Here is a 13,589-nt window from a genome sequence, read left to right as displayed (position 1 = left end):
TCAGCCTTCAGTAGACTGTGGAGAAAGGTATTTGATAATTTATGCAGAGCGCCAGAAAAAATATATATTTTTTTATTTTACTGTACATAAATATTATATAAGTATAAAAAATGCGGAAAATAAACTCAGTAAGATCTCACTCATATCTACGCAAACAATACTTGAAAATAAATTATGAAAAAATTTATTCTTCAATTAGTCGACTGATTTTTCAATTAGTGTAAACTCCAGTTTGCCTTAGTTTGATAGAGCGACAGTATAGGCTTATCCTCGCACAAATTTTCAAACACTTTTATACTGGAACAACGATCACGTTTAACATTCGAGATCTGCTGATATCGGACATAACAATACGAAATTATTTTTCCCCTTTTTCTGCTCCAAAAGAACAAACACTCTCGATTATCAGAAATAATCTATTTATCAATAAAAATATATATTTAAATGAAACGTGCTAATCTTTAAATACTCGCGATTCTTAATGTAGCGTTATAATTTAGTTAAACTATTTTGGTACTAATTATTCAATATCTGAGAAATTCTGCGTGTTATTCATTCACAAAACCACAAACAATACATTTCATATATCGCGCATTTCACGTCGGCATCCTTTCTTTAACTAATACCGAAATCGGCTCACATTTCTTCAGATCACCACATACCCGAAGCCATCGTACATTAAATTTGCTGCAGCTTGGGGACGCCCAGCAGCCCGCGCTCCTCAAAAGAAGTCTTCCTTCAATACCTACAAAAACCAATGTTTTCTTCATCCAGCTGTCATTTGTGCTAGATAACAGTAGCGAGCATGATATTCCGCCAGGAGGCGCTGCAGGAGTTCAGCGTGCTATACCTAGACACTCGTTGGTTACGGCATCGTTTCCGCTATCGTTACCGACACCGTATTAAATATCAGAGTGCAATACTTCGAACTGACCGTAGTGTTCTGCTAGAGGGTGGGTCGGTGTGACTTGACCTCCAAGATGACGAGCATCTCTCACCTTTCAGCAGCGATGGACGCTGACCGAAGTGATCGTGAAAAGGCTCGCTGAAGGAAATACCTTCTAAGCTGGTGTGTGTACCTCGCCACAGATCGATCGATCAACTCCGCTCGACAAGAGCCTGCTCCTACGGCCTCCGCTCCCGTGTGGTTCGCAAGCGGCTTTACATGCTGACGGACATCGCGACGTTATTGGAAGGTAAGAGTAATTGTCTCAGCTGACAGGGTGGGATGTCCGGGTTCGTGTTGAGATGATGGAGAGGATAATGAAAGGTGACAGGAAGTGCGTAATAAAAAGCAGAAATTCTTATAAATATTCCGCTCTGACAAGAAAATAATACCCGGCAGGTTTAAGAGTGTAACGAAACGGTCACGACGATTGTGGCGTTGGTGGTAAATATTAACGTCATTACTCGGAAATTAAACTATTAAAACGTGGACTGGATGAATCCAATAAGCTGCGGATTTCTGGTATCTGAACAATGCAAAAACATTGCGTTGAGTTTAAGTGCACCAATAAATGTTATTTCGGTGTTCTATGGTTCAAAAAAATAATATCAGGTAGTTGCGCAGGCTTGTGACAGCCCTCAAGCACTCTACATCGATAAGAACATGTGCCTCTTAAGGCACTTCAGTTCTCAATTGCTATAAATATAAAAGAGGAGTTCTAATCGTCTCCTGTACTTAATTCCTGATCTGTGCTTAGGCACAATCTTCCAGTAGAGTTTGCTTGGAGCCAATTCAGAAAAGTAAGTCAGTCAGTTTACATTTTCCGAAAGCAAGCATCAATCTATCTCAGGGACTCCCAATCGTTTTCCACTTGGGGCAGTAGACTGACGTTGAAAGGAGCTTGGAGTGATTGAACGATAACAGAGTTAGAAGGCTGTTGCTCTTGGCTCAGTTTATCTAAATAGTGTTTATTTATTTTATTTTCATTCTAATCTTATAATGCCCCTTTAAGAAGGGGTACCACGGAAAGATGCTGAAAATTACTTAATAGTAACTAGATCAGTATATAAATCACTTCTCTTTGTCGAAAAAAAGGCAAAAGTTGAAAGGTCTGACGCGCAAGAGTGAATAAGTAAAAAATAAAACGAAGAAAATAATATGATGTGTGTCTTAGGACGATACAATCTCTCAAATCATTAAACATTTCATCATAAATTGCCTAACCTCTTAATTTTTGAAGACGGCTGTTCATAACGTGAGCAGCTGGTGATGAGCAGAATCTATCAATGTGTTCATCGTTGGCAACTCGCCAAATTCGGAGAAGAAGCATTTCTTTCTTTTATTTGGCAGGATTCCCTTTACATCTTTTTCTTACGTTGCATAAGCGAACAGGTAACTGTGCTAACATTTCCTGTTTGTAAATCCTGCGATGAAACACTAATTAAATGCAAACAACCGAATAATACTTTTATATAAACCTTTTATACACATTTCTCGTATCCATATTGTCAGTACATGATTCTGTGAATTGCGTGAATTTTGTGGTTTGCTGGATGAAAAGCCATGCACCGCATGGTATGAATGCGGTGTATGGCTACAGTTATTTGGCTATCATGCGCGTGAATTTAACATTCGAGATTCACAGCTTCAAATAAAAGTGAGCAATCATCAGACACGCAAATAAATTGAATTTATGTGAATTTGGTGGCCAGTAGACATCTTAAAACCACTGCCTTTTATAAACCATTAGTAAATTTGAAAGAAAAATAACTTCGTGCTTATTTCTGCATTTTACTTCATTTTCCAGAAATTTTGTAGCACAAGGCAATCCAGCTTTTTAAATGGAATATTTTACTTATAACAATGACCTAATTTAGGGGGTTTGGCTTTGTTCCTTATAACACGATTAGTTATTTTCGTTCGTGTTAAGACTGTTGATTTCCATTTTCTTCAAAATTCTCGGTTGCTTTAGCCGCTATTAAATCCCTGCCCTTCTTTGACGCTCCGATTAAAATTCGGCCTGATTTTCTTGGCCACAGTTCTGCCTACTTGTTCAAAAATCTCGTCTTGAGAACAGTATAAAAGATTTTAAAGGAAACAGAATTAATTTTGTTTGAAATCCTGTGGGAAATATGTGAAATCAAATAGAGCCAAATTCTAAGCTGGTATAGCTCGAAAATTTTCTGTTTTTAAACCTGCGTTACGATGTTTACGTTTGCTAGGTACAGCTCAGCCAGAATTCCATTTGTTTCTTTCTTTCTTTTTTATTCTCGTGCGTTCTATCCAGAGTAAATAAGAAAAACTTATATTGCTCCATCTAAAGAGTCTCTTGCGTGAACAAGTAAGCTCGTGTGCGCACGAGCTTAACATTCCTTATATACAGTTGAGTCCGTTAAAATCCTTTCATGTCTTCTTCAGATTCACTTAAAGTCTTATCTTCCGCAAACGAAGAAAGAGCATCCGGAGTAGCAGAAAGTACAGAGCATGCACACAACTGTAAAACACATTCCAGGGATTTTCGGCCGAGCAAATGCGATGTCTTATTATATGAATTAATGAAAGAGCACGCATGGACTGCACAATGACCTGACCGGGTGTTCTTTTGATATCACAGTCTACTTACTTCTGATTCCTCACAGCTGGGTGCTTTCAGGTACAGACGACCCGTAAACACAAAAATAATTCGGCCAAATGTTGTTCGGTATTACACGGTAATAAGTTGGAAATTATTCTTCTTCTGTGTCAACTGAGGATAAAATCTGTACAACGTAAATTTATGTGGGTGTGTTTTTTTCCGGTGGAAGAACCTGATGCTAAATTGTGCGTGTGTGAAAAAGAGACACAGAGAGAGAGAGAGAGAGAGAGAGAGAGAGAGAGAGAGAGAGAGAGAGAGAGAGAGAGAGAGAGAGAGAGAGAGAGAGAGAGAGAGAGAGAGAGAGAGAGAGAGAGAGAAAGTAAAATAGATTTCATACCGAGAAAGAGAGGGGATAACTGATGAACAGAGAACGCACAGCAGCAACAGTCAGATGTCAATGTGACTTAAACATCAAATTACACTGTATTTTGAGATCATATTCTATCATTTATATACAATGATGCTATAATATTAATATTACATCAAATATATACTGATGCAGGGTATCAGTATATATTTGCTGTAATATACTGATGTTGAGTATAGTATATATACTCAACATCAGTATATAATATACTGATGTTGAGTTGAGTGCTGCCTTGTGTTCCAGTTTATTAGAAAATAGGGAATGAAAGATCTAACGCGATATGAGGTGCCCTGCACCTCCTTCTGAGATCAACTAAATGAAATGGACTCAAAGAATTCCTCCAGCGTTGATGGAATTTGAATCCAGACCTTTCCACAAATGAAGAACGCAAAACTACTACTTCACGTAGGACAAACTTTCCATCCACTCAAAGAACTTCAGTCATTTTTATCCATTTTTGCCCTTCTCAGTAAAAACACTTTTGGGTATGTACAGAAGGTGAATATTGTGTTTGAGTTTAAGAATTTCGACTTGTAATCATTTCCATACTTATACCAAAAATTAATGCATTAATTTTTGGTATAAGTATGGATTAATTTTTATTTGAAAAATATTCCAAACTCTAAAAGGATGCTCAAAGAATGTTTGCGTGAACCAGAAGTGAGGGTAGGACGTGTATGAACTGCCCTTGCGCGAGTCCCGATGTTAATACCGCAGAAAAGAATGAGACCCGGAATGCTCTGTAGAGAAAGATCGTTGCATCTCTGCACCGTCCATACCGAACAGTCCCTTTTATTCGCGAGTGGTGATTACATTTTGATCACTGTCTTTTTCATTGATTTATGCAGCTATTTTATACACGGACGTTTACTCCTGAGGACGGTTATTGCTATTAGAAGTGGAAATAACACTCCAAAGTCTTTTCCGCTGAAATATTCAGTTCCGTATTTTACTGCTCATGCCAAATAAACCAGTCAACACAGTTGCAACGGCCGAGTTTTCAATCACGTTTGCATATATACTGTACTAAGCGCCTATTGCACTTCTCATATCCGTCCATCCGCATGTCCAATGGATTTTCGTGCGTTCTATCCAGAGTAAATAAGAAAAACTTATATTGCTCCATCTAAAGAGAAAACCCCGTGCATCATCACGGGGACTCATGAAAGGAACTAGAATGGCTGAGAGGAGAAGGCCAGACAGGACGCCATCTTGTGGGACTCCTGCATTGATTTTTATTGTAAAGTCGGTCTTCTTCATTGTGAAGTGAACACTTCTATTCCTCAATAAGGCGGTGAAGAAAGCTAGTAAGTGTCCATTAATCCTGAAAAAGAATTGCAGAAGACCGAGAAGGGCTGTGACGTCTAGGCTGTCAAAAGCAGCTTCAATATCGGCGTACACAATGGCTAATTCGGATTTAGTTTCGAAGGCTTGAAGAATTGATGTCTGTGCGGCCATAAGGTTTGTTATGGTGGATCTATTTGCGACTGCGAAATGGAACTGTTTCGGCTTCTGCGTCATCAGCTGTTTAATGCTGGAAGAAGTACCTTTTCAAGAAGTTTGAGGAGGGTGGAAGAAGTTGAAATTGGACTAAAATCTTTTAGACTTGTTGGCGTTTTAACCTTAGGTAGTGGACTCAGAGTATTCATTCCATTAAGCAGGGAAAACTAGTGTGGAAAGAACAGAGTTGTTATTTTTTATTTTATTATTTTTTTTTTTTTTTTAGGAGCATTAGCAACTAAGGCCATATTGCTCTGGGATATGCGGTGGTCATTCCCTGACCTTTCCGCATACCCCGTATTTGGTGATGACGAGCTCGAACCCCGGTCTAATCAAGAAGCGTGTGCTACGCACTACTGCTCCTTCCCACCTGGATACGGAGGCGCCGGACAGAGTTGTAGATTGAGAGCAATGCACCTAGTATGTAGGGGCTAAGGCACTTAATTAAGAAATGAGGTATCTTATCTCGGCCATCATATGGAAAGGTCATCAGTAGGAGCAAATTGAGAGTTTTGGAGAGGAATTTCAGCAGAAGAAGAATTGGCTTTGAATCTTGAAATGTAGTCAATCCAGTTATCTAGATCAAGATTTGAATTAATGAGACTGTCTGGATGAGTATGGCGCTTTTCCTTTAGACAAGGTAGCATCGGCGTATCTCTGTATTGCTGATGCCTTGAATCTGTTGAAAATAGCTCTTGCTCTGGAGTATAGCATTCAATCTTGGGTTGTACCAGAGATTTTCTACTGCCTGTGAAGGTACTGCTTGTTGTGAAAACTGCGCGCTAGATCTTTGGTCTACCAAAATATGATTTTCTTTTCTACAGTATTATGGCAATTGAAGCTGGGCATAGGCAGAACAAGAAGTAATGCAATTAGGTGGTGATCTGATTTGAAGGATGTTTCTGGTGGAATGTCGACTCTGCAAATTCCAGAACATAGAATCAAGTCGAGGCGATTGGTGCCTCTCGTTGGCTCCTCATTGATAATCGTAAACATGAATAGACAGAGACTGTTCATTAGTCACTGAATGAGAGGGCTGAGATGGGGTGGAAGGTTGAAATCGCCGCAGACAATGTTATTTTATTTTTGACATTGTTATTTTGGTTTTTTTTTTTTAGGAGCATTAGCAGCTAAGGCCATATTGCTCCGGGGATATGCGGTGGTCATTTCCTGACCTTTCCTCATCCTCCGTATTTGGTGGTGACGGGCTCGAACCCCGGTCTAATCAAGAAGCATGTGCTACGCACTGTTGCTCCTTCTCACCTGGCTACGGAGGCGCCACAGAGAATGTGAGTAGCAGAAGGGTGTAACTTACTCGTCAATTGTTGCAATATCTGGAGCTGGGGGTATGTAGATTGCCGATAAATCGATTAAACAGGCATTAAACTTCACAGTCACGAGTACTGCTTCATAAAATAAGGAGTTGCTAGATGTGATGTGCACAAATTTCAGATTGGAATCTTTGACGAAGATGGCAACACCGCCGCCTCTAAATTGAGATCGTGATGTGAAGAACGATGAAAATCCAGCGGCCGGAGCACAGGCTATTGACTCCTGGTCAGGCTCAAGCCATGTTTCTGATAGAAAAATTATATCCATGCTGTTGGACAACAAGAGTTGTTCGAGAGTATCAAGCTTATTTCGGAGGCTCCGGACATTTTGGTAGAAAACTCTAAGGATGAGTTGAAAGGAAATTTTTATAAGTGCTGATCTATTTGTTGATGCTTTTGAACACCTCAACAGATTAGGCCTAGTGGAAATTATACTGTTAATTGAAAGTGATTGAAAAGTAGGGTTATGTGGTGTCAGATCAGTATGTTTATAAGCAGTAGCTGGAGCAAGAAAGTGATTGGAGCTGGACATGTGGTGCAGTGGTTTTCGACAGTCGAGAGGCACTAGTGTAGTTTCGCAATTAGTTAGTCATGCATGGAGGGAACCGTGTCATCCTTCGATCTTGCTCACAAGATGAAGTTGAAGTGGTTGGTTTTGGGTCTTTCGATTCATAAAAAGGCCTGATTAGAGTGCCAACTGGCCACACAGATGTGGACGCAACAGATCTGAATTCCCGACTTTCGCAAACTACTCTAAAGGACGAGTAATTTGGCGTTTTCTTGAGTAAATCTGCGGATACTTTGGTATGCAGTTCTTTACTCATTGCCGCCTCAATATCCTCAGCAGTTGTCAGCGGCCCCAGTCGGGAAATAAAAAGGCTTCTGTGCTGGGAGGTGGTGAGGCTTGCTCATTAATCTCAGAACAGAGGACGTGGAGGTACCAATCCTAATCTGACACTTTTCCTTGATATAGGCAGGGTAACTCTTAATTTGAAAGGGCGACCTGGAGAAATGAGGGTTCTGATTAGCTGCCAATTATGGAGATGAAACAGAACGGGTAGCAGCGATTTTAGCCCAAGATTGTTTGTTCATGACAGGTGAGCAATGGCTGCCTGGATTTTTGTCCATGAAGGTAGAGGTATTGCTGCTTTCAGACAGCAGCTCAGATGGTAAAACTGAAGTCAATTTTGGAGGTGGGATGCCACTTGTGGATCGCACCTCTGTTCAGCTGCACTGCATGACATGAATTGAGGAATTGAGGTTCATCTGAAATGTGATTGGCTCCCTGAGTTTTTGGGCAACATTCAAATTCAGCCGGATTGTGTGAGGTCAAAATATCAAACTCTGCTGATTGGGCGGTGAATTGAGTGTTAATTCTGTTAACTGATTCATTTTGTTTGGAAAACTTATGAGTTTTGAAGCATCCAGCTTTGATTTGCATATCAATATACAGATCATTAAGAGCAGACATCACTTTATCTATTAACACAGGTAAGAAATCGCTTTGCAACTCATCTTCGACAGACTTACTTATTGACTCAATCTGGATTTCTGGCCTTGGGTTGTCCTGTATGGACAGTGCGGCCGTTGACACTATTCCTGGCAAAGAGATATCAGTTTGGATCGTTACATTTTTAGTGCTCCGGGCCTGTGAAACAGTTAATTTGTCTTTGGTACACGACGGTTGCAACAAGCTTTGCGATAAAAGACTTATCTCGCACCTGATACATCCCGGTGTTTTGCAACTGATTAACATTGGTGCTTCGTTATGACAGTTATTGAGAGTATCCGCAGGAAGGATCGATTTAGCGGTATTATGATTCTTTGAAATTACATCAGATGGAACATCTCGCGACAGAAGTTGTTTACTGACCATGTGTATTTAGGTTTTTTAGAAATATTTGTCGAGCCAATCCAAATTCATTAAAATTAGACAATGATAATATTTTGAAGACTAAATGCACAAGGCATAATGTGCATTAATGTGCACAAGGCACCACAGTTTACCCATAAATTTAACTACGTGAGTAGTGTAAAGACGTCGTTTGATTTTATCTCATATATATTTATATATGCACTACTTCGAATATATATTTATTTGAAGTAGTGCAATACCTGGTATCTCGTTGTGAAGGTAGCCACAGTATGATGAGATAAAATCAAACGAAGCCTTTACACTACTCAGGTAGTTAAATTTATGGATAAACTATGGTGTATTTACACTATAAAGTGACCAGACCCCGGATTTCAGTCGTTTGCTCTGCGTTGCAAACTTTCTAGGATTGAACTTGTAGCCTCCATACTTAATGGCTAACATCATTTGCATTATGTTTGTCGGGAACCAATGGTACAACGGAAAGAGTTTTTTTCGGTAGTAAATAAGTGGTAAACGTCAACAAAAACACAGCTGACTGTAGAAATGCTGAAAGCAATAGCACTGAATTGCACTTAACTACAAGTTAAGTGCAATTTTGCTAATTCTTGTGAAGAATTTTACGAAAAATAGCAAATGATGAAAAGAAGTATGAAGAAAAGTTCGCGCAACGGAAAAATATATTTAATTATATGATTTAATTTCTCTTGTTTTTATTTGTTAAAAGAAGTAGGTATTATTACTCTTATATTATTTCTCCCTGACTGGGGGTTCCACCTCGTGACGGGTATTGCTACAAAGTACACAGGGCGGCTGTTGTTATGACTGGTGTTACTGTTGGCGAGGAAGTCTCTGATAATCCTACAGGGGTTCAGGATTGCGGAGTTCCTTGTACGTGTTCGCTGGGAGACCAATTGCTGCTAGGCTGTTATGTAGGGTCTTTGGCACCATACCTGTTGCTGACACGATGGTCGTTACTTGTTGCATATGCCACATCTCTTTGATCTCCTGTCTTAGGTTCGTGTACTTCCTGATTTTTCCCCCATGGGTTTTCTGCAGGATGCCAGTGTTGGGTACCTCTATTATGATATGTCAATCAGATAGGTAGTCTTTTCCTTCTTATCCGTCAGGTCTGTTGTGCGGGATTATCCTATCCGTTATTATGGCGCGGCCCCAGTACAGTACAGTACAGCTCTAGTACTGCCTGGGGTTCGTACTTGTACGGTTCACTTTCTTCGTCCAACTGGTATTTCCTTGCTAGCTTCTGATGTGTTATCCTTTCTACCTGGTCGTGTCTATGAGTGTACTCAGTCTGAGTGATCATCTTGCATTCCGCCGTGATGTGTTGGATCGTTTCTGAGGCATCGTCGACATGTGTCATCGGACACTCCGGGCTCCTTGGCGATGTATGTTCTATAGTTTCTAGTGTTGATTACCTTGTCTTGGATGGCGAGCATGAATCCTTCAGTCTCGTTCGTGAGCCATGCATTGAAAGCAATCTTATCTATGTGTTTTGATGGAGGTCATTTGTAGTGTGTGCCATGGAGTGCCTTCTTTGCCCATATTTCCAACTTCGTTTGTGCCTTCTGGATGGGAAGGGACTCCTCGTTTAGGTTGTTATTTGTTATTTGGTTTTTTTTAGGAACATTAGCAACTAAAGCCATATTGCTCCGGGATATGCGGTGGTCATTCCCTGACCTTTCTGCATCCTCCGTATTTGGTGGTGACGGGCTCGAACCCCGGTCTAATCAAGAAGCGTGTGCTACGCACTCCCGCTCCTTCCCACCTGGCTACGGAGGCGCCTCCTCGTTTAGGTTGAGTGGGTATACCACTTGTCTATCTTCCTTATGGCCTGGTGGAGTGCTATTTGTTATTGTTTGTTATTTTGGTTTTTAGGAGCATTAGCAACTAAGGCCATATTGCTCCGAGATATGCGGTGGTCATTCCCTGACCTTTCCGCATCCTCCATATTTGGTGGTGACGGGCTCGAACCCCGGTCTAATCAAGAAGAGTGTGCTACGCACTGCTGCTCCTTCCTGGTGGAGTGCTACTGTGTTTCTGTAAGTAATACTTCAGGTTAGCAATCGCTGTTTTCTGTTGTTCGATGAGGTCTCTCAGGCCTCCGAGCAACTGTCAGTCTCTCCACGGCTGACTTCAGGTGGTGTTGGCGGCTCTTGGTCATCCTTGTCTTTTTGATGATATGTTCCAGCTCGGTGTTAGTCCAATCTATGACTCCGAAGGAGTACGTTAGCACTGGGACTGCATAGGTGTATATGGCTTTAACTGTGTTTACTCCCTTTCAGCAGGCTTCTGAGTCTCTGATGGTATTTTGTGATCAGGTAGGCCTTAATTTACTTGTGCTGTAACTGCTGAGCCTGCTTCATCCCAAGGTATTTGTAGGCCTCTCCCTCTGCCACGGCTTCGATCTCTTTACCAGGCTGCAGCTGGTAGTTTCGGTTCACTAATTTTTCCTGGTGCCATCCGGTGGTCTTGCATTTGTCTAGACCAAATTCCATTCTAATATCATTGCTGAACCATTCGGCGATCCGAAGTAGTTACTGGAGTTTCTTCTCGGTTACCGCGTAGAGCTTGATTGTCATCCATATACATCAGGTGGGTGAGGGTGTACAGGTTCTTCCTTCCTTTTTTGATGTTATTATTATTATTTCACAGAAAAAAACCTAACCTTTTTTCACTAAGAAAAATTAAAAACATGACCCCCTCTAATAAGTGTTTTGTTTTTTTGATTTTTTCTTCTAATTACAGTTATTTTTCTCAGTTCACATTCTTCACGCAACCCTCTGTTCGTTACGTAGCGTAAAATGTACGGTATACTGAATTTCAGCCTTTCCGTGAAAAAAAAAAATAATAATAATAAATAAATAAAATAATAATAATATTATTATATATATATACACGCGCTATATTTGTTCCGGTTTTTTTTTTTTTTTTTTGTCAAAGTTTGATATTTTATTTTATAAGTTTAGTTCAAAGAAGTCAATGTATTTAATTTATATTTTGTATGTGAATATTTTTATAAATAATTTTTTTTTTTAAATGTGTATATTGTTTCTAGGGGGATTAGAAAATCCCCTCCAGGTGTCCCGCATTGGAATGCTAAGGATCTGGTCACTTTAATTTACACCGATATTATATAATTAAAATTAGACAAATAAAAATCCGGTTATTATTTCTTTTTTCCATAATAATTTGTATGGAAAGAAATAAATTCATAGATTAATGGTGCATGTTAGCTTTGGCCAGTTCGTGCACGCTTCGCGTGTATTGTAATGCAAGACTCGTGAACGTGATGTTGCTTGTGGAGAGATAAATAGAGAGAAAAGAGACTTACAAAAGGAAAAACAAAAAAGTAATATGAGAAAGAATAATAAATATTATATAGTTGTACTAAATGGTTAAGTTTAGTCAACGTACAGAGTTTTACAAAGTGTTACATAAAGTTATAAAATATTCATTTTCCTAAAATCTTTAATCGCAGAAAATGAAAAAAAAAAAAAAACAACATCTAATTTAATCAAAAAATAGGGCACACTTCCTGTTGAAACAGGCAGGAACTTTTTTGAGGAATTTTTCCACATTAAAATGAGAAAGTGGGTCTCGGTGTTTTCTGATTTTTCATCTGCAACACATACGGATCTCAGACCGACCACGGAACACACACAATTTACTACGCACTAAAGTCTTGTGGTATTTATATATCTGGGCACTTAAATAACTCCAATCCAAGCCAATATCGGTTAGATTAGATTATTTTCAACTGATTAGGATCCGGCATAATCGTGTGAAAATTTTCTAAACATTTATTAATAATAAATAAATAGTACGAAATTAATATTTACCAGATAAGTGAATATTCAGAAATATGATATTTGGAACTCTCCCATCTCAAAATAAATGAAGAAAAGTACTGTACCGAGAACAACCCTTAACTTTTGATCACCACTGCACTCTTTTTGACAACTTTCAATTTCTAAGCTAATATTTTTGCTCTTGTAAATTATTTATACTCGCAATACATAAAAAAGCAAAAAACAAAAATTAAATGTTTGGCCTTTGTACATCGTAAATCTAATCTTGATTGCTTAATATCTATGTCAAAGACATTTAATGAATTATATTAATTACATTGATTTATACTAGCAGGAGATTTTAATGCAAGGCTTGGTGCTCAATCAGTGGACAAATGTATAGGATCAGAACGCGAACCCGTGGTCACAATAATGGAAAATGCCTTATAGACTTCTGCATTTTTAATAAACTTAAAATTACAAATACTTTTTTCAGACACAAGAATATCCATAAATTCACATGGGAAGCAAGAAACACAAGGTCTATAATAGATTATATTATCATTAATGAAAATTTAAATGACAAAATTAGAGACACTAGGAGTATTCAGAGGCAGTGAAATTGACAGTGATCACTACCTAGTAGAAAGCACTTTCAAAATAAAAAGAAATTATCTTAATAAAAAGAAGAAAATACCAACAAAAACTACTAAGAAATCAAAAATACATTTGTTGGAAGACGAAAGCACTAAATTCCTGTATGAAAGTCGATTGAAAGATAAACTCAAATCAGATGAAAGTGATAATGTTGAGGAAATCTGATCAAACATTAAAAAATCAATTCTGGGAGCTGCTGAAGAAAGTCTTGGATATAAATCTATAAAAAATAAAAACTGGCTAAGAACTTGGAATGAAGAATTGAAACAAACAATCAATGAGAAAAAAAGACGTATAAACTGTTCCTACAAACTAAAGACCTACATCTACACATAAAATGTAAAAAGCTTCGAGCAGAAGTCAGAAACCAGAAGAATCCGAAGAGATCACTGGGATAAATATGTTAAATCTTTAGAATGTGATATCACGGGCCCACAGAGAAGAGATTTTAAAATTTTTAAGAAATTACAA

The 13,589-nt window shown here is 38.8% G+C and overlaps 1 protein-coding gene across 1 annotated transcript in view; it reads left to right on the top strand.

Annotated features, from left to right (window-relative positions):
* Window positions 1–963: 963 nt before the first annotated feature.
* The window catches only part of LOC150083199 (extracellular serine/threonine protein CG31145), a 197,429-nt gene continuing 184,803 nt past the window's right edge, over window positions 964–13,589 (top strand). Inside the window, exon 1 of the mRNA XM_090377902.1 lies at window positions 964–1,196. The gene's annotated coding sequence lies outside the window, so the exon portion shown is untranslated. The remainder of the gene's footprint in view (window positions 1,197–13,589) is intronic.

This window comes from Mastigoproctus giganteus, chromosome 7 (assembly GCF_048544385.1).
Source record: "Mastigoproctus giganteus isolate SK-2022 chromosome 7, ASM4854438v1, whole genome shotgun sequence".
NCBI classification, from domain to species: domain Eukaryota; kingdom Metazoa; phylum Arthropoda; class Arachnida; order Uropygi; family Thelyphonidae; genus Mastigoproctus; species Mastigoproctus giganteus.
Note: the sequence above shows the minus strand (reverse complement) of the source record. Positions and strands in the feature narration are given on the sequence as shown.